Source organism: Melospiza melodia, chromosome 6, assembly GCF_035770615.1.
Source record: "Melospiza melodia melodia isolate bMelMel2 chromosome 6, bMelMel2.pri, whole genome shotgun sequence".
Lineage (NCBI taxonomy): Eukaryota > Metazoa > Chordata > Aves > Passeriformes > Passerellidae > Melospiza > Melospiza melodia.
The window spans coordinates 29,295,171-29,317,485 of record NC_086199.1 but is presented as its reverse complement, the minus strand read 5'-3'; the positions used below and the strand labels follow the sequence as shown (position 1 = coordinate 29,317,485).

Genomic DNA, 22,315 nt, shown 5'->3' with positions numbered 1-22,315 from the left:
AACATTTCATAAATAAAACCTCAGAAAAGGCAAGTGCAGAAGAACACAGTTTCATTTTCGATGACTATTTTCCATCTCCTAGCGCCGTAACACTGCTTTTCAAGTAAGTTACAGTTAAAATCTTATTTCCTTTTAAACATTTATGGACTACTTTTAGTCAGTCAACTCAATTTTTTTCCCTCAACAATGGTATTTACCCATATATAAGTTTAGGCCAAAACTGAATTGGCAACAACATACTGCTCCTTACCACTCCTGACATTCTTCATTTCCTCTCATCACATTCAGATTGTTAACTTTTACTAGTATAGAAAGTCTTGTCCAAGTCTCTGTAATGCTTTATTGGAGAATAAAAGGAAACTGCTCTCCTGGAAGACAGTTCCCAATATCATAAAGGCATAAAAGTAGGTGGCCATGTGCAAATGTAAAAGGAGGGTAAGTTTTACTAACTTCACAAAATATTTTTTTCTTCCTGGAAAACACAGTGAAAATCCTTAAGTCTTCTGGTGATCTCATTGTGCTGAGACCAGCACAGTTCCCAAACCCATGACTCATTCCAATCCCAGCAAAAAAAAACTGCTGGAGAGACAGATGTTTTGTTTATGAATTAATTCCTTCAGTACGTCCTGCTCATAATAAAAAATAATCAGGCTTTACTTTGTATGCAAAAGATAAAGCAGGACAGTCCTATTGCTGCATTACTCTTTTCTAAAGGGCTCCTCTCCAGCTCCCTCCAGGTAGCCATGAGCCCCACCAAGCCAGTCCCACCTGTGGGCCCACACCCCAGCCTGGCCTCAGGCCATCCCTACAGCCCTGTGAGACCCAAGTTCCTCTCAGCAGAACTTCTTCTGATCCAGCCCCCCCAGCTGCTGGTGGGCTGATGCCCCAGCCTGGGCTTGCCCTCATCCCCAGGGAGGTGTCCCATGCCCCAGGCTGAGGCCACCCAACAGCCCGGGCCCCAGGGATTCCTCACCACTCCTGGTGCCACAACCACAGGGAACCTCCAGCTCACAGGGCACCTGGGCAGGTTTAACAACATGAGAAACAAAAGATCAACTTAAACCACCAGCAGCTGTTTGCACAAGGAACACCAGCAACAGCTTGAGTAAACGCACTAAGCAGCAAACAGGATCCAAAGCCTGTGCTTACTCAAGCCTTTTGCAATTATTCCAACTTCATAAGGACAGGGGAAGGGAAAACAAAGGAATCAAGCAAACAAAACTTATTTTTACTTGCTTTTAGAAGGTTTTAAGTAATGGATAGCAGATAATGAGAGTGACTACTGCAGAAGGTAGCAGCAAAGGACAGAAAAAGCAATGGGAGTAGAGAAGCACAAGGAAGGAAAGTCAGAACACCTAATCATTGCCTGCACGCAGTAATGCAGCAGCAGTAGCCAGCTGGAGTTATTTCTTCTTCAAATAAAAGGTAATTATACAAGAGACTGCCCAGCTCAGCAGTGGGAAAGAAGACAACATGCGTCTGAAAAGCTATACCACTGAATCAAAAACTTTCTGCTTATATGTGGATAGCAAGGGCAGCAAGGACTCCAAAACTGCAGATGGAGATCTTCAGAGGGAGGGCTGCAAAACTTCTGCAGAATGACAGCAGCAGCCTGATTTAAGGATGACCTAAAAAGGCTGTAGCATCTCCCTCAGTCACCACACCTCCTGTAGGCAAGCCTCAATGCACAGGGCCAAAGTAACTGATAACGTTCTTTGAAACACCAGCATCACAAGGACATACATAATCCTGCTGACAAGCTCTGAGCTGAGACTTAGTAGAAAAGAAAAATGATACAAGCAATTCTAGTCTAATAGGAGCACATTAAAAATTGCTTCAGTGACACTGGCAAGAAACCCAAATTAGACAGGAGGCAAAGGAGCTGCCAAGCCTTGCCAGTTCTTCCACTCTAAGTCAAGACAAAAAGATAAGCACTTCAACAACACTATGATAATTAGAGAGACATATACATCCTTTATGTGTCAATAAAAATTCCTGGTTATTCAAATACAATATGCATAATAGCGCTCAAACTACAACTCATCAACATTTATCAACATCCTGGGAGCATAATCCCATTCTAGTAAGATGATAAATAGAGCAGGCCAAAAAGGAGAATTATGCACAAAATGGTCTCGCTCACAGTTAAGAATGGTTCCTGTTCCATATGGCCACCAGTAGGCAGTCATCTGAATTTAAGACAGTAAACTCGAAATTAAAACAGAAAATAAAACCTTAAACCTATAACCACATCTGAACAGAAAGAAAAACAAGTTCAAATAGTTAGCATTGCTATGGTGTACACATAACAGAGGAATTAACACTTAAAATCAGATTTTTGAGCAATTTGTGCAGCAGTTCAAAAAAAGCAGTTTCACAGATACTAGAAGATGTAACTAGCAGTAAGAGACCAGGCTACAAGCCTAAATAGTTTAGTTCTATTTTTCAAAATGCTGGGTATAAAAAAATAAGACTGAAACTTCTCCCTGAACAGTTATGAGAAATTTTGAGGTAATATTTCAAAATAAACCTTGCTGAATTTCAAAGGCTTATTTTCCACAGGATTTTCCACAGGATTGCTCCCTGTTTGGTCAGCGAATATATAAAATGACAAGCACAACTGCCCATTGTAAACAAGCACTCTTATACCCACTTACAGATAAAAAATATTCTTTACAGCATTCTCTGCTGCATAAGGAGGCAACGTTTTGAAATTCAAAGCAGAAAATATCAATAAAACCTAAATAAACAGGTACTAATGACAGGCATAATTTCAATTAAGACTTACTTATAGTAGAACACCAAAAACAATGGATCAACTCATTTTTGGTGACAGGAGAATGAGGAAGCTTTTGTTCAGAAAGAAGTTTAAACTCCACGGAAACTCAGGAAATAGATTTCAAAAGTATTTCAAAAGATCCATTCCCTACTGGGGGTAACTCAAACATACATTACTTAGAACTGATATTTCTCTAAGCAGTTAACACCAACTCAAGGTAACCTCCTGTGGGAAACAGTAAAGGTAAGAAGCTTTTCAGAAAGCTGGGAAAGCAGGCCTTAGAAACAGAAAGAACAGAGAATTAACTGCAGCTGCAGCTAATATTAGGTATATAGTAGTATAAAGGTATCTTTTTGCCCCAGGACATGAAATCAGGAAATGTCATTGCTACATCTGTCTAAACCAAAGGAAACGCCCCTTAAGCATACAAGATATAAATAAATGGAACAAGTAATTGCTTGGCCTGTTTTAATATCCTTTAGTCTAACTTACTACTAATGTCATTTATTTATACCTCAGCTGCATCTGCATAATACTTCAAACTCACAAACACTGCCAGGGTGCGTAAATGCATTAAAAAGTAGTAATGAAACTAGTAATCTAACATTTCAAAATCAGAAGTCCCTGTCTTGACAAAATTAGTTTGAACAGCATTAGAATTGGATAAAATTAGTTTGAACAGCATTAGAAGAAATACAGATTTAAATCTTTGAAATCGAAATTTAAAACTGAAAAAAGTAAGAGCTTTCCATTTAGCACATGATGATTCTGTCATTTAGCATTTGACAGATCAAAAACACCACATATCTGTCCACGCAAAGGATGAGCACTTACTTGGACATTTTGGTGGCAGAACGCACAGCTCATATCTGACAGACGGACACGTCCTGTTTGCGCCATGCTTAATTGCAGTGCTCTGCCAAGCATTCCTCTCTTACCCGAGCATTCCCTGTTACACACCAGGCTCATGCCTGTGCTTGTGACACATAAGCATGAGGCAACTGCAGGGCTTATGCACAAGATAAAGGTATGCAACAGACTCATGAATCATGGGTATCCATGCTGGGATTGCTCAGCACTTTTGCAGCAAACCACAGACAGTACAATGGGCAAAGGATAAATGGTGATCCTGACAGTGTTTTAAGATGGACTCCTTGGCATCTGCTGAAGAGATCCTACAGACCCATTAAAGGCAAGGGGTTTGATATAATCTACAAAGAATTTGGAAAATTTGTATCTATTTAAAAGTGGATTTGAAAACTGTCACTTACACTCAAGTTGTCATTTTCACTCAAATGAAAATCCACAATGACAGCCATCAAGCATTCCCAAAGGAGAAGGAAACTAGAAACATAGAGCATATTCATAAAAAGAGGTTAGGTGAAGAAATGAAACCAGTCAAACCTTTAGTGACAGTTGAAATCAAATGAAAGATTCCAACTCCTATTGAGTTTTCCCTTATTTTTATTAATTTTTTCAAATACAAATTACAAGTCTTTAGGCAGAAAGCTTAATTGCTTGCTTTGTATCAAGCAAGTTCCAGACAGAAACAGACAGTTCTTCTTCCTTTCCAAAATTAGGCTTTGACTGAACAGAATTTCTGGGATGATGAAACATGCTTACCAAGCACTGCCAAAAGTGAAATTCTGTGTAACCTCCTTTTGGTTTCCTTTGAATTACTACACATGTGAATTAGTTACCTTGAAGATCAGCAAATTATATTAACTAGAAGGCATCCTTAAATACTACGAAAAAGCAAGGTGCCAGTTACCATCTTCTAACACAATCATACAAAACAAAGAGGTAACTCAATGAGCAGAGAGCACATCTCTTCCTTCAAGCCAGAGCAGCAAAAGATATTATCAACTTCACCGACAAACTGTTACATTTTAGTTGGTCTAATAATAGGAAATGCTCCAAAATACAAAATTAAAAAAAAAAAAAAAAACAACAATTGAATGGTCAATCCTAAAGTTATGAGTAGTAATACTGTGTCAAGTACATAAACAGATGCAAACTGAAAGTATACTGAAATGAAACACTAGATTTGAAAACTCACATTCATAAATTGTATCCTTCTGTCCCATATAAGATTCCCTCTTCCCATTTTAGTTCAGAGACAGCACTCCACATGCTATAACAGAGGGCTTAACATAGGTTAATCTCCAGTATACCCACTCTATTAATAACCAACAGGGGGAAAAAAGGGAAAAAAAGAAGCAAACCCATATGCAAAGGTCACATTTCCAAGCCATTCTCACCTGACTAGAAGGACAGTATCACAGGGGAAGGTTCCCTTTCTCTTCTTGCTCTATTTCAAACTGACCTTTCTTTGATTCCCTTCATAAGCTTGTTTTGCTAAATTGGAAATATTTACAAACATTGCTGTGCCCACTGGTGGAAAACGGTAGGCAAAAGGATCATCTTTGGTCATTCTGAATCTTGAACATTGAAAACAATGCAAAAAAGAATATCCAGAAGAGCATCCATTTCTATTTCCATAAAATTATGTACAGTATCTGCACTACCAGTGAAGTCTAGAATTTAGAACAGCTCATAGAAATAGTCTGTATTAGGCAGCCACCACTGGCATTATGCAAGCTTCAGTGTGACATCAATGTTCTCCTTTTAAAACTCAAACCACTAAACAGGATTGATGCCTACTGACTTGTGGATTAAAAGAAACTGCTTGCAATGAAACATTTGGTTGACTTAAGAGATTGCATTTTTAGAAAGCCATTTTCTGGCAGTCTCACTGTTGCACATATTAACAGAAGATCTCAGAAATCATATTCTAAAAGAGGAATTGCCACCTCCACCTTAGAAAGGAAAAAAAATCATCCCAACTAACTTTATCAATGTAGTCATAATTCTAGTGTCTGGCAGGAACAGTCTGTCTCTTACTGTAATGTTTCCTCTCATTATGTAGTTCAAGAAAAAAACGTTTGTCTCTATGCTATATCAGCCCCAATATCCTTTAAAATTATGATAATCCAGGCGCATGATTATTTATTCACCACACTACTACTTTCTGTTCAACACCTGTACTTCAACTCCATCAAGCTGTAACTCCTATCCTGTGCCAACTCCATGAAGCTGTAACTCCTGTCCTGTGCTTACTGTTCCAATATAGTTTTGAGGAATGTCTTGAGCAATTCAAATCTGCAAATTTCATACCACAGCCTGAATACACAGAAGTGATAATGAACTTAGCTGGTTACAGGAGATGAAATAACTTCCCAATTTATGGATCTCCAGAGTACATTTTTTTTGGGGGGGGGGGAAGGAGACAGCAGTACTATGCAGGTGATACAGAAGAAAAGAAATTAGGAGCAAAGTGTTGGATCTGAATGCCATACCTGTGGAATATTACCAATTCTGATCCACACAAGTCTGCTTTTATTAGCTTTAGCCCAAAGAAAACAGAAAAAGAAATTACCTACTACCACTTTTTACATAAACTTAGTTTCAGTAAGTGCTTACACTATGTTGTGTCTGATCTTTGAGCCTGTGTCCTCTAGTTCACATATATTGACAGACTACATTTTGGAGTATTTCAGTCTTGTTTGAAGAACAAGGTTTTGACTAGAGAGAGAGATCTGGGACAGTTTTACAGCTCTAATAAAATGCCCTCATTGTTATTACTCAACAACACGCTTTCAATGACAATAGGAATGATGTCATTTTTCTTACCTTCATTTAAGGAGAGGCAGAAACCTACAACACTGCAACCACACATGACAGAAATCGGTGGTACAATCCCAATATGATTTCAAAATGTGAATAGAGGGGTGCAGGTGAAAGGCAGAAAAACATTCCCAACTTGCTTCAAGTTACCCAAGTTTCATGAACAAATGTGAGTCTACATATTTCAGAGCTTTTAAATCTACACTGAACAGTCTACCTGAAATTACCATGTTATTCTGGATATCTCTGCTGTAATTGACAATGAAAGATGAATACAATCTTGAATCTTCCCTTCAAGCCCAGGTAATCTTTTTTCATTTGCAACTTGTCAACACCTCAAAGATATTAACCATAGTCTTCAGCCCTATTCCCAGGCTACACTATTGCTGGGACAGAAAACTGCAGAATGTTTTCATACAGTGCTTTCAAACCCAGTCAGTGTGGACTCTGAAGTTCTCACAAGAAGGTTACCTCATTCTCTCTTCCCTTGTACTGCAAAGATGATGCTAACTGCGCTTCACACACAGAAAGAACTAGGTCCTTCAAACATCAGCAGGTTTTCTCTGCCTTCTGTTAGGAGAACTCACCCCTCCCAGGATCTTATCTCCCAGTAGTCAGGAGGGTAGTGCAGCTGTATTCACACTGAGGAGATGTGTTCTCAGTGTACCAGTACATTTGGTGACTTTTAAGTTTACTCTAAGACCTGTCAGGTTTCCTAAAATAACGTACGTATGTTTGCTGAGCATTCAAATGTGAGCAGTATTCCTTCTAGCTTTTGCACATCTATTAACTGCTTCAAGGTATCTGACTCCCCGTAAGCCCAAGGTACAAACACCAGAGGAAAGGCATAAATGGAGACTCAAATTGCTACTTGCCTTATCACCAAAAGTTCCTGCTCTTCTACAGTCAAAGCAGATAGCCTTGTTAAATAAACTAAGTAAATCAGATTCAAGATCAAATGCAAATGTTTACTGTCTTTTGTCTTTCCTGCTATACAACAGAACTATTTACCGCTCTGATGCCTTTTCACAACTGTAATAAGAACAATTCAGACCTAGTACTTCCTTGTACACAGCTCTGGCTTCACCAGAAACACAATTCCCTCCTCTATTAATTCCTAAAAGGAATTAAAAATAGCTTTACTCAGGGGGTGTAAGCCCTGTTACAATACAGTGGCAAGGCCAGAGAAGTGTGAGAATGTACACTGAAGTCAGAAGGAAAATATTTTTAAGCAAATTAGCATCAACTAGGATTGATTGTTCTAGATTGCTAAAATCTTATCCAGATTATTAATACACTTCTGTGAGTACTGTAATCAATATTCTTTACTGAAGTGCGCATGGCATTCTACACCTTGTTAAATATCAAGGTTTTGTACATTTTTGCTGGTAGTTTAACACTTATCTTTGAAATCTTCTCCTTTCAATATCAAGCTTTCACACTAATCATGCTGTAACCTGAGTAGGCAACCTGATGCAACTAGTCTTTTTAACCACCCATACCTATGTGAAATTTGGTGAAGGAATGAAACAGAAGATAAAAGAAAGGCAATCCGAGTATGTAACACCAGAACAATGAGAAAGAAACTTAAGAAAGACGAAAACAAGAAAAGGAAGGGAATCCCTACTGATTTTTATATAAAAACAAATGTGCAACAATGACTGGACAGACAAAAGAAAGGAGAAATTTTTCCTCCAAGACAATCAGTAAGTGTCATCCATTCAACAGGGACCCAGAATCCTGTGAGGCACACAAGTATCTTTAAAGCTAATGATGGTCTGTGCTCATTATGTTCAACAACTGGAGAAATCCCTGGGAGAGATCTTCAGGACAGGCAGGTAAAGCCTCACAGATAATTACTTATATTTAAGAGCTCTTTCAGTAGCTTTCCCATTATGCAAGGATTCAGCCATGCATTTTATCATAGATGTTATCACTAATAAAATAAAACACAGTATAAACAAAAGACAAAGGCACATCAACCTCGAATGAACCAAAAATTTCCCACACTCCACAGAGATAAGGCAGATCCGTTTGATTCAGCACACATTCACTTTGCAAATAACATTTTCATCCTTACCCAGGAAGTATCAGCTATCATGTTACCATCACAACAGTTTCTCAGGGTTGCCTATGTAAGTTTCAGTCTTCAAGCAAAATAACCCACCCAGAAACTCAAAGGTCTGAATCTAAGCCTTGGTAGGTATAAGAAATACTAAGAAGTTGCTTGGGGTTTTTTGATAGTGAGTTTACATACAATGCAGATGTACAGTATACATTTCAGGGGTCACAATATGAACTAACAGCCTTTATTCAGCCTGACAAGTACAGCAAGGCCACCAATGAAACACACTGTATACAGACAGGAAGAGAAGTTTCAAAAAAAAGACCCATTAAGCAATATCCTTATTAAGGTCTTAGTGCACCCTAAATGGAATTTAGATGTGCTTTCTTCTGGTCATTCATCACTAAGGCAGCTGAACTTAGTCTTCCATAAGTTCATATACTTCCAAGAGTCCAACAGAACTAATAACTTTTTAAAAATTGGGATATTATCAGGATTGCAGTGATTAAAAATTTTTACTATTCTTGTCTACATGTTAGAACATTTTTGAAAATGAAAAGAAGAGTCAACTACATTTTTAAAGCTAATATCCCAAAATACTTTGGTCAGGGAGAAAAGGAGGGAAGGGGAAGCTTAGGGTTTTGGTTTTTTCTTCAAAAAAGTATTCACATTACTCCATTTGCTGAAAAAAGAAAGAAGCATTTCATTTGCAAAGTACACTTGTGTTATAGACTACAAGATCTATTAGTATTTTAGAACCTTCTGTCTCTCCAAGAAAATTTCATACAGAAAGGTTTGCAAGGACAGGCAGCTCTGTAAAAATCAAGATCTATAATAAAGGAGTCATGAATGTAGGCACATAGCACATGGTACAAATATTGCTCTTACAACTTCTTAAAAGGCTTTCATCTAGCTTTTACAAGGATACTAATTTCTCAAAAGCTACATCATTATAAGAGCTGCTTCTAAATCCTCATGAGAAAGATTCTGAAATTGAGAAAGGGAGTGTTAAGTGCATTCTGTGCTTTTACCTACTATGCCTACTGATGTTTTAGTCTTTCTTCAAAGACCAATCTTTTGTATGGCCATCTGCACAGCAAGTAAAGAAAGCAAGAGATGTTTTCCCAAATAAAGATATCACAAAACTGTGGGTATAGCCTTAAAACCAGATGCATCCTTGGAATTCTTTGCAACTCATTAGTTTTAGTTGCTCGCTCAGCTTGACAATTCTAGCACCATTTGTACTTGAGAGACTATTTTATTACTGTAGGAAAGAACAATTTCATAGGACCCCCAAGAGAACTGAGAGATTTCCATCTCGAATCAAGCAAGGATCTACTGCTAATAAACCTTCCAAAAATGTTTTTGCCTCAGATGTCCATGTGGACCAAAGACCAAAACAAAAAAACCAAAATATTGTGGTTATGCAGAGATGCAAATTCACCTCTTAAAAAGCAAAGATCTCAGGTACACATACATATGTAATTAATTTAGAAATAATGTAAATTATGTACTAAAGATAACCTTTAACCAGTAATTTTAAAGAAACACAATAGAAAATTCAAAGTATTATATATATATTGCCCATATTTAAAGTGCTCAGACATTTTAGAACAATGAAAAATGCCAACCAAAAGTGGAAGCAGCCCTTCAGTGTCCTGCACCCTGTAATACAGATAATCCTACACTGAAATCAATTGCTCCATTCAATGAAAGATTAAAAGATAACAGATGCATTTCTCTTGTGTTTGAATGTACATTACTCACATTTTAAGCTTAATTAAATACAGAATACTCTGCACATAATAAAGTATATTAGACTTGCCAGCACCATACGGAGGCAAACAACCACCCACAATTTCAAATTTGTCTTTTTCTTTTCAGTGACCCTTCAGCACTGGCAAAGCATTGGCTTCTTTTGTTCCACAACAGAATAAGAAGAAACCATTTAATTACATATCTAACATAATTCCAGGTCTTTCCTTAGTCTATCTACATTTCTTCAGACTTTTCATTTTAAGATGTTCAGAAACAAGTCATCCAGCTCTGCTAATTTAAAAGCATTTATTCATAACAGCTATTATTTACTCAATGTGTGTGGAACATTTCACATGCTGTCACAGAATGCAGTAACATATCTGGAAAGATCCAGAACATACCACAGTGGCATTTGTAGAACACTTACCTTTCACCCCTTATCATCAATAACTTTGTTGTTTCATTTAAAGTATGCAACTCAGAAGAAACATTGTGAAAGGGGAGTAGAATTGCAAGTGGAGGGAAATGGAAACTACAAAGTAAGTCACACAACTGCAGAGCTATGGAATGGCTTGGGTTGGAAGGGACTTAAAGGTTATCCAGTTCCAGCACACATGGCTGGCTCATGTGCAGCCTCTCAGCCAGCAGCACCCCCAAGTCCCTCTGGGCAGGGCTGCCCTGGGGCTGCTCATCCCCAGCCTGTGCTGAGACTGGGGCCTGCCCCAACCCAGGAGCAGCACCAGCACTGGGTTTTGTTAGAACTCCTAAGATTCCCATGGGCACAGTTCCTGAGGTTGTTCAGGTTCCTCTGCATGGCATCCCATCCTTCAGGTGTGTCAACCACACCACTCAGCCTGGTGTCACCTGCAAACTTGCTGAAGGTGGACTCAATCCCTCTGTCTATGTCAATGAAGAAGATAATAAATAACACACTTTACAGGTCCCTAGGGAACACCACTTGTCACTGATGTCTCTTGTCCCTGAGCAGTTGACTACTGCCCTCTGGATGTGACCATCCAACCAATTTCTTATCCGTTTAACAGTCCACTCAGCAAATCCTTCTCTCTCCAGTTTAAAGAGAAGGATGTTGGGGAGGAGCATGTCAAAGGTCCAGATAAATGACATCTACAGCTTCCCTTGTCCACTGATGGAGTCACTCCAACACAGAAGGCCACTTGATCAGGCAGGACCTGCCCTGGGTGAAGTCATGCTGGCTGTCTCAAGTCACCTTCCTGTCCTCAATATGCCCTAGCATGGCTTCTAGGAGCATCTGTTCCATGACCTTCTCAGGCACAGAGGTGAGGTTGGCAAGTTGGTAGCTTTCAGGATCCTCCTTTCTATCCCTTTTCAAGATGGGCAAAATTCTTCCCCTTTTCCAGTCATCTGGGTCACATCTTACTCTTCCCAAAGTCACCTTGTTTCTAAGATAAACTAGAAAAAGGGTAATTATTTAAATGAGGAAGGAAGAACATGAAGAAAGGTGAGAACTCACCTATAAATAGAGGAAATCAATCTCTAGTCAACAATCTTTGACTAAAGATGCCAAAGTTAATGTTTAAACTGACACACGACAGGGAAATACACACCTATTAAGGCCCTTAAGAAATCCCTAGGGACTGCTAAATGAGGTTTGAAAGAGAACAGCCCCATGATTAAAATAATGTACAAAGGATGCTAAGATAAAAAATAGTGAGAAATGGAGAAAAAAACAGACAAAATTATAAAGGCAGAAAACAAAGAGTGACATTAGAAGGAGATTAGACACAGCTGAGACCATGTTACAGGAATAATCCTCATCCATGGAAGACAGCTGAACCAGTGCTACTGGTTCATTAATCAGGTAAATACCTCCCATAGCTCCCACACCTCAGAAGACAACTCATTGCACCTCTCTGTGTTTCAGTGGTACTGAACTCTCATTTCCTCCCATCTCAGACATGTTTCTAGGGGAATTACTGCATTTCCTGGGAGTCCTCTAATATCTCTTTTCTATTTTCAGGAAATTTTATTCAGCATAACATACTACAATACAGTATATCACAGTCTGGATTCCACTTTTCTGAACCCCTACTATCCCCTCCTCAGCATAGCTCACTGAGTGAAATGAAAAGCACTTTCCTCTTACTGCAAGCTAAATTATGTATTTACCCCTCTATCAGAAAAGCAAGGTTCCCTTTTAGTCATAACAGACATCAATTGTCAACCTCACCTCATGCCACCCTTTTGAAAATGGAGGGAGGAGAAATGTTTAAATGAAAAGGCAAAAGTAAGTATGAGTGCTCATGTCAAAGCTGGGAACATCCTGAAGTTCAGATAAGCATGTGCTGTACAAACATGAAATAAATCCACATAGTGGGGGGAACATAGGGAAAAACAACTTGGGATTTACTGCTTTGTCACCAGCAGGAAGTGAGAAAATGCTCACAGCCACCAAACCAGCTCCCTAGGAAACATCCAGACACTACACCTTCACAAGGGTGGCTTTTATTGCTCCACCTGTGAAAATTCACTTCCTTCTGTGCAGAGACATGCACAGACTATGTGTGGGGTACATGCACAAACTATGTCAGACACAGAGGAAGACACAACAGATGCACCATGAAACAGACAGAAGAACAGTCCATATACACCACTGCCTGTTTTACTCTAAAAACCTAAGTAACAGGTTTGTTATAAGCGGGAAAGGGAAGATGTTTGTGTTATATATTGGGCAAGATTCTCCATGAGATGAATTCACAAATTTTTAAGAGGCCTTCAAATGCACACAGAGTTGATTACAAATTTCTTACTGCTTAAAAGATAAAGTCTGATACACTGATAATATATAAAAACAGAACTAGAAAGATGTCTTATCACAGTTTTACTACAGATATCACCTTGAACAACTCATTTACGATCATTTCCTTCTGCAGAAAATGAGGGGTCACCACACCCAGCTCATGAATGTATGGGAGAGTTTGGCATCTGCTAAGCACTTATGGGACCATCAGGTCAGTGTTACAGGGCTGCACAAATGCATTCTTCAACTTAATCACTGCTCAGTGAGAGCTGGAAGGAAGCCTCACTTAGCACCCGAAGTGGTACCTGGGTTACTGTCAGACAATCCATTCCTGCACTTTCCACTGTAACCAAATAGAAGAGAAAAAGCAAAAACAAAACTGCACATTTAGCTTTTGAATTAACACCAAGCCTACTTTCACACACAAAACCAGTCAGTATTACCAAGTTAAGATTTGAAGACATCAGCTATTACTGTCTGAAACAAGCTAATCACAAGCTATGTCAGCATCTTGACTATATCCTGCTTCACAAGTTTCCACAGGGAACAAACATGAAATAAGTGTCTGATACTTCTGGAGAATTCTCAGTTTTCTTTACCCAAACATCCAGAAAACTAAACCAGCTCCCTAATAAACTAGTGGAGAGGAACAGAAAGCAGAGTTACAAACGTGGTCTCATCAGCCCCTTAAGAGGAATGCAGAAACACTGTTATTGCACTCCAAGGACAACAGGATCAAGCCTTGCCTCAGCCTAGACCTGCCCACTCTCACAAATAAGCAATAATTTCTACAAGAATGATGAGAAGATTTATACAGAAGTAACTAGGAGTAGAACTGGACCCACAAGCATCTGGAACCATCATAAGCCCTTATACTCCCACTCCAAAACACTGTTTTATCTTTCACAATAACCACCACTGAAAGAAAAAGAAGGGCAGTTTAATGCACTGTTCTTTTACATGACATGACTAACTCCAGTATATCTCTTAGCTTACAGAGCTTATCCTTAAAGTTTTCTTTTTGGGAGGTTGAAATGCATAATGTTTGCCCCCTAAAAAAATTAAGTTACTGAAGTCTAATATTTTTTAATTACATACTTCTTGTCCCCTAAAATGAAACACTGTTTAGCAACCAAACAGAACCTGAAACTAGTCTTTTATGTAATCTCACAAGGACCTGAAGGTGCCCTATACATGGCTCCTATCTACTAAATTCCTGTATCAAGGTATAGGCACACTGGTTTCTTAATCCTTTAAAGGCTGTCACATTAGCCTTTGGTCAGATAAGGGCTCTGAGTTAAAATATCATTGGACACAAGGAGTTTACTTTTAAGACACTAAATGCCATATTTCAGATTCCATCAAATCATTAAAGTAAGTTAGAAGTCCTAAGTCCTAGCTTCCTCCTGAAAAATTTCACAGATAATCAATTAGCTTACCTTCCCAAAGCTTTCTCAAGAGACACCCCCAAGCATCTGATTTCCTGGGCTGGGGACAAGAACCATCCACAATTCAGCACGACCTTGGCAAACTGGGGTGAGCAGGGACAGTGGCGTGTCAAGATGTGTAAATGCGGTGGAACCCAACAGACACAGCTACCTTCAGCTAACACAGCAGTGACAAAATTGTATTGCCTTACTCCCAACACACATAAAAGCTATTTCTTCTGTTCATGCTTTTTAACACTGCTTACTGAAGTAATGTCATTACTATTTTGTGAAACACTACAATGCTGTGATTCACGCCCCCAAGGCTTTCAACTCCTTCCACTGACTTGACAGGAAATGTGGACACCTCAGGTCAGAAGACAATCAGGTGCCTAAGTAGACAGCATTAACTCACAAGTCAATGCAGAACTGACATAAAAGAGACTCATTTTAAGCCCAGACTCAGTCAAAAACACAATCTGTGTCTAATTAACAACTCTGCAAGGTACAACTGATCACCTATGGCAAATCCTTAATCTTGTATTTGGATATTTAAACAATAGTTTATATACCGTAACGGCATCTCAGCATCTATGAAACACATTACCCAGCCCTATAGTTACATACTAAAGGAACATCTGAAGCCTTACTAAATACACAGGAAACAGAAACATTAAAGAAACTCTGTGGGACAAAGCTTGCCTACCTGCTCTGTTCAAGTCCCAGTGAAGTCAGCTACAGCCTTTAGCTTCCACAGGAGTCAAATTAAATCAGAATCTTCAAAACAAACGCTTCCATTGTGAATTTCGGTATGTATATTTCAGGCCCTGGTAAACTGAAAGGGATCCAAATACCCCAACTTATAGCAAACGCAGTCTGATGTTATAGCCAAACAAGTCAATTGCCCAGAAAAAGAAACATGAAAACATGTAAAGATTCAGTCTTGGTTACATTTTTCAAATACAGATCATACGTTACCAATGATGTGGGAAGCATCCAGCACCTCATATGCTGTTGAATCATTCTTTGCTCCTCTGACAGTCACTTCTGAACAGCTGAAAATGCACACAGGCTACAGTAAAACCAATGTTTTAAATAAATAATTGACACATTAATTTTCTTAAGTTGTGAGTTTTACTAAAATCAGTCAAGAATAATGTTTTTTCAAAGAACATATTGAAAGTGTGTTCATACTGAAACTGAAATTCTGTACTGATCGAGACAAAAATTAATAGCTTGGGCACAGTGTAAGATGCTTCTTAAAAGGTCCTCATTTAAGGTTCAAAAAAATGTAAGTTAGGAAAATTTCAGTTCCAGTAACCAAGAACTCCATTCCATCTGTGAATGTGCCTCTGACTCCACTCAGCTGTCTGCTTACAAAACAAAGTCTTCTTTGTTTGATATCCCCTCATCCTAGCGAACCTCTATATTTCCAAGCTGCAACTTCCTTTCTATATCTCACGAAACAAATCATGGAGCATCCTGAGTTGGACCCTCAAAGATCATGAAGTCAAACTCCTGGCCTTGCACAGACAAGCCCAAGAATCACACCATGGGCCTGAGAGCACTGCCCAAAAAAAGCTAAGCTTAACACAGCTCTTCTCCCAAAGAGAGTGGTATAATAAAACTGTAAAAAGGAACTTCCAGAGGTCCCATCCAAAATCAGCTGTTCTATGGTTCTTCTGGGGGGGGTTTTGGTTTTGTTTTTTAAAGTCAGACTGCTTCTTTAAGGCAACCCCTTCAGCATAGATCTAGATTTTAATTTGTAAATTAAAATTGTAAATTTGTAGTTTAAGCACCCACCTTTAAATCTGTCCTTAAGACAATAAGGGCACCTGAATACAAGTTTTTTGTTGGCCCTTTCCTGTGGAAAGACACCAGACACTTTTTTGTCTCTCTAAATCTTGTAACTTTCATGCAATGAAAAACGTGGCAAAGGCCCAGGTGCAGAGCCCACCTGCAGTGGATGCCTACCAGCAAGGAGCTGGTGGCTAGCAGGAAGCCAGAAGGAAGCCCCTTTGCATTGTCACACATGAGCAGAGCACGTCTCTGAGCACCCATCCTTTCTCCACACTGCCTGAAAGCCTAAGGCCCCAGCATGGCATCCTACAGACTGACAAGTGTTTGCTGTTAGAGGGTAGAGTTGATTGTTAACCTACACTGAACAAACTGCCACTTCAAAAAACTGCTTGCCATGTTTATATTTAAGTCACAGAGGTGCTTACAGGCTAGCCACTAACCTCTGGGTATATCAAAGCTCTTGGACACTTTCTTATACTGTCAGGAACCTGCCATACCAGCCCAAGTAAATAACTAACAGGAACTCACTCTGTGTAATTCAAATCTGTCAATAACTGATCGTATTTTTCCATATATGATTAACAATATTGAACTGAGCATTGTGTACCTTTAAATGAATACAGAAAGTTGATATGCTCATATAATGGCCCATTAAAGGCAAACAATTCAAGAGGAAGCACATGAACATCCTAGAATTTCTATTAATTACCAAGAGGGAGTTTTCCAAGTGTATACTGCATATGGCCAGTTGTTTGCTCTTCCCCTCCTCCTAAATACACTAGCAAGTGGAAAGGTAGGAAAAATATTAAATTACATCTCAATTTTGCACCTCAACAACCCTGAAGAAAACCTATAAGTAAAGTTAAGGAATTACTGTTTTGGCTCTCTAAGCAAGTATTCACAAGTTACAAAGAGTGTTTTCTAAAACAGCCTGCAAACATAGCACAGAATGGCCTGTGAAAAAAAGACCCAAAACCAAAATGCGTAAATAAAAAACTTGTTGGCCAGCACAGTTGGCAAGAAGAAATTAAAAGTATTTCTTTTTTGCAGATGAATTGCAGGCAAGCACCAAATTCTAGAGAAGTTACAGTTCCAGTTTTATCTCATGGTGATGCACCAAGAAAAAGGAATTGTTTCCACAGCAGCAGAATCTTAATAATTTAACCACGGCTTAAGTAGGAGTATGTTAATTTCTTATATTGAAATCTACTCCAAAACAAGTTTATTTATTACTGTTATACATTTAATTGCACTGTTTTATGCACAGACAAGAAAAACTCAACCTACCCAGAAACCTGTTTTCCAAAGTCTCTCCATCCTAAGTGTTTCATACAGATACACATAATCTGGGGGCTTGCCCTATTATTAACGGATCTGTCTGTAATTACACAGAGTGTCTCACACTACTTAGAAACTTCACATATATAAAAAACATGTGCAATCTCTGGGAAGAGATAATGAAGTGAAAGTGTCTGAAGTTTAAAACCACACAAGACAGTAAAGGCAGAAAAACAAAAAAAAAAAAGATTGCTGGAGCTGGCACCATTCTCGTGTCTACAGCAAGACTAGAACCAAGTTAAAAGGGCAAAAAACCCCCAAGTTCAGCTTTTAATGCTGGACTATAATCCGCAGTTCATGACCGTAAAAACCTTCAGTAACTTGGATTCACAGCCACTGGTAAGAATTGTGCACCACTGAGCAACCTTGAACTCCCACAGTGCTCCTGTTTCACTGAGGAAATCAAAATGCTACAGAAGTGTCTGCTTTTTTTCCCCTTGGGGCTGTTGGCAGTAGATTAGCACTGTTATCTACATATAAAAGTCTGAAACTGACAACACACACATAGAGAAACCTGGGTCTTCCAAGCATCAGAAATCCAATACAATTGCTGTCTTGTAAAGAACACAGGAACATTACAGTCCAAACTGCTCCCAGACCTGCAGCGCTTCAGCACAGCAGGAATCCTTTCCCAAAACTATCTGCAAAGAAAAATGATGAAAGGGAAAGTAGGAATATGTAATGTATCAACCTAACTCATAGTCATGCAATCCCATTTACAAAGGAATCTTTTATACTTATGACAAAGAAGCCCCACAGCACTGTCTGTGTCAAAAACCTCAGGTGAAGAGGACGTCTGCCTAAGCTTAATATGGAAAAAAAGGCAGCTTAATGTTCAACTATGAGCTCTAGAGCACCACAATGAACAACATGCCAGAAGTCAGCTGGGCCTCCAACAAATGTATACTGCAAAAGAAATTTGACTACTGGGAAAAGATTTTTCAGGATGGAAGAGGATACTGGCAATTTTGAAAGAGTTTGAATACAATTTTTTTGTTAAATGGTCTGATACCTTTTTGGCCCTCAGTTACCCAGTGCATATATTTCATGAGTCTACTTCTGCTATATACAGCTTCAGAAATGCGTTTGCTTTTGAAAAATCATCATTCCTTTCTGTGATAGCAGGTTACCCAGAGGACGGAAAAAAGTAGTAAGAGGCAATGTCCTTCCTCCCACCTCCCTAAAACCACTTTCTCCCTGCACACTACAGCCTAAATGTTCTATGACATCATTTAGGCAGGAAAACCAATAGTCCCATCTCTTGTTAACATAGTTCTTGTTTTGAATTACTATTACTATTTTCCTCTCCTTTTCTCCAAGCTTAAAAAATTTGTTGGGGATAAGATTAAAGATCTGTATAACCAAGGAATGCTACACAACAAGAAACCGTAAACAAACACACAATGTTTATTAGAACTGATAAAATACTAGATACATCCTAGTTTGCATTTCCTGACTCAGAACAAGAAACAAGCAAACCAAAAGCCTAAATTTAAACATGCTTCTATACAGTTAAAGCAGCACTAACTCCGCAGTCATATGCAAAAGTGTATTAATGAATTCACTGGCATGTCTGGATACAATATATATTAATGTCAAGGCTTTTTATTTCATCCATTTTTCCAATCCCCAGCATCACCAGATCACCAACCCAGGACTAGGAAAATTAAGTGTTCCCCTGAAGGACTTGATTTTTCTCTGCACACGTTAGCTATGGCATTCCTGCTTGGTTAAAAACAGAAGACAAGTTTGTCTTACCACCATAATATCCGAACACCTGTGATTAATACACTTTTGTACAACCTTGGCAATGTTAGCTTACCAGCTGGACACTGGAAAAAGACATTAAGTTACAATGAAAGAAGAAAGAAAGAACAAATGCACTATTACTTAGACAGCATGCTTCTCCCCAAAGGAAACTAACAGCTACTATTTTGCAGAGCTGGCATTTAATAGAATTTTATTCATTATAAAACAGAAGATATCCCATATAGTCTTGTAAGGTGCATTTTTTAAAAAAAAGGTATTTTTAAGTTTTCTAAAATGTATGCTTTAATCTAATAACAATACTAGAAACACAAGAAGTACCTATTGATGAATTCATCTTACTTAAGAAGTGAACTTCTAGTAAAAGAAGCCTTAAATAGTACAAAGAAGGAATATTCAACTAGGACAAAAAAAAAAAAAACCTTCAGACTGAGGACTTTATAAATGGATTATATTATTTTCACTGTCCAAACATCCCACATCCACACAGGACTGAGGTGATCTGAACACAAATCTCAAAGGAAAAAAAACCCATAAAGTACTTCTCTTTGACCTTTCTATACCTCATAACACCATGTTATCATCACATTTCCTTGACTTTACATGTTCCTATGCAGACCATGTCTAGGAGACACTCAGAAACCTGAGAATAAATGAAATAGAGATGAGAAATCAACATGTGCAAGTTAACAGAAATCTCAGTCACCAAGAAATCACTCTTACTCAAGGGAAAGATACCCCTTACTTTCCATTGCACAATTCTTCACAGCCTTTTTTTTCCACCTGGAAATTTCTTCACCTGAGGAAGCTATCACAAAATGGTGATTGGGCTAACTTCCAAAATAGTGCTTTCACTCTACACTCAAAATGTTACAGTACATTTTATTTTCACTGTTTTACCTCAGCATGTTTTTAAAGGTGCCATGCAACTTTTAAGGCATAGTCCTGAAAAAATCAAGAGTAATAGATAGGAAATTAAGGCAGCATGACTACAATGTAACTGCATTTCCTCAAGCAGAAAGGCCTTAAACATTTCACTGAAAGTGACCTTTTTCAAGTATTTACCAAGTAGAGCAAGATCAGCCCCATGGGGGACATTCTTCCTAAGGGCAAGAAGCTGTAAATTCCTATTCACAGAGCATGGGGAAAAAAATAAAATAAAGCCCAACACCTCATTATGATTACTTGCACTCAAACTACCACAAGTATTCTGTGTTCATTATGTTTTGAGTTCTTAGGACCTCATTAAAATAACTTACTAGAATTACAGAAAAAATCAGAGGTAAAGTGTCCTTGGAAACTACAGATGTGAAAAAGAAACCTCTGGGTTGCTAACGCAATGCATCACCAGCAAGATACAACTTCCCTGCCCTCTGCTTACTCCTCCCTTACAAGAGATGACACGTTACAGACCTCCCCTGCTGTTAGTCACTGCAGCACTTATTACATGTCATAATCAAAAGAAAATCAAGATACCTTATCATAATCTTCCAGTATTTTAGGCTGGAAAAGGTCCTGTCTGCCTCAGTAACGTTAAGCAGAGTCGCCAGATGATCCCCATCACATGAGCAACAACTCTTAAAACTCTGAAGAGAGGTGTCATGGGTCTGTGGAGCCCGTTCAAGCAATGAAAAGCAGTAACACTAGCTCTGACTCACAAAAGGAAAACAGCCAAGTTGAAGACATCCTAAGACAGCTTATATTTAGAGAAAGATAGAGGGATTTGCAAAGTGATGCAATTCCTTAAACATAAGCTCCTCTGTTTGACAGGGGGCAAAATACGATGAAAAAAGAATAACACATTTCTCTAAATGATGGTAAATATTTCCTTGAACTTCAGATTTCATCAGCTGTGGATTATCCATCACAAGTGGGTAATGACTACAAGCTACTGTAAATTTTACTTTTTTCCATTAGCAAAGCTGGCTCAAACAGAAAGCGGGGAAGGTGGTGGTGGTCGGTCCACTGGACTGATAAGGTTGCTCTTGAAACATCGTGTTGGAAGGGGAGCACTGCATCAGCTTAACATTTACTGGCCGGTTCTGTGCTTCTCTTCCATCACCCGCAGAGCCTTCCGAGGACGGTCCACAGGGACCGACCACTGCCGGGCTGCAGCAGCGGCTCCAGGCAGACTTCGGGGCCGGTGTCGGAGCACAGCCTCCCGTGCCGGGGCTGCAGGCCGGCCCCCCCGCTCCCGCAGCCTCCGACGGCGAGGGCTGAAGGGCTGCGCTGCCGGACGCGCCGCCCGCCTCGCCCCAGCCGCGCTCGGCGGAGCCCCGCGGCCCCGGCCGCCCCGGGAACGGCCGCCTCGCCCCGGGGTGCACGCCCGGCTGCCTCGGCCCGGCACCCCCGGCGCGCCCAGGCGGTCCCGGCGCCGTGCCGGGGCGGGGGACGCCGCCGCGGAGTTGATCACTAACTCGCCGGCCCGCTCCCTCCGAGAGCTCCGCCCGCGGGCGCCGCGCAGCCGGCAGCCCCAACGGGGCGAGCGCGGCGCGCCACCGAGGGAGCCGACGGGCACATCGCCCACCCCACGGCCACCGCGACCCGCAGCGCGGCGCCTGCCCCCCTCCACACACACCTTTCCGCAGGCTCGGCTTGACTCCTCTCTCTTCTCTTCTCTCGCCTCCCCGCCGCAGCGCCGGGTGCGGTGCGCGGAGACCCGCGCGGAGCGGAGCCCGGTGCGCTCCCCCGCCCTGCCCTGCCGTGCCCCGCGGCGGCGGCCGCGCTGCCAGCGCCGAGGCGTGAGGGCGGCCCCACGTGCGCCGGCTGCGCCAATCGGGGCCGCCCGCGGGCCGCCCACCGCCCCCGCCGCCACCGTCCCGGGCCGCCCGCGAACCGGCGGCGTGGCGCGGCGGGGCGGGCGGGATGCCGGGGAGAAGCGGTGGCTGCGCGGGCAGGAAGCTGGCTTGGGAGGC

At 40.3% G+C, this 22,315-nt stretch overlaps 1 protein-coding gene across 1 annotated transcript in view; it reads right to left on the bottom strand.

Annotated features, from left to right (window-relative positions):
* STXBP6 (syntaxin binding protein 6) overlaps positions 1 to 22,093 on the bottom strand; it is a 97,588-nt gene extending 75,495 nt beyond the window's left edge. Inside the window, exon 1 of the mRNA XM_063160457.1 lies at positions 21,979 to 22,093. The gene's annotated coding sequence lies outside the window, so the exon portion shown is untranslated. The remainder of the gene's footprint in view (positions 1 to 21,978) is intronic.
* Between the last annotated feature and the right edge of the window lie 222 nt (positions 22,094 to 22,315).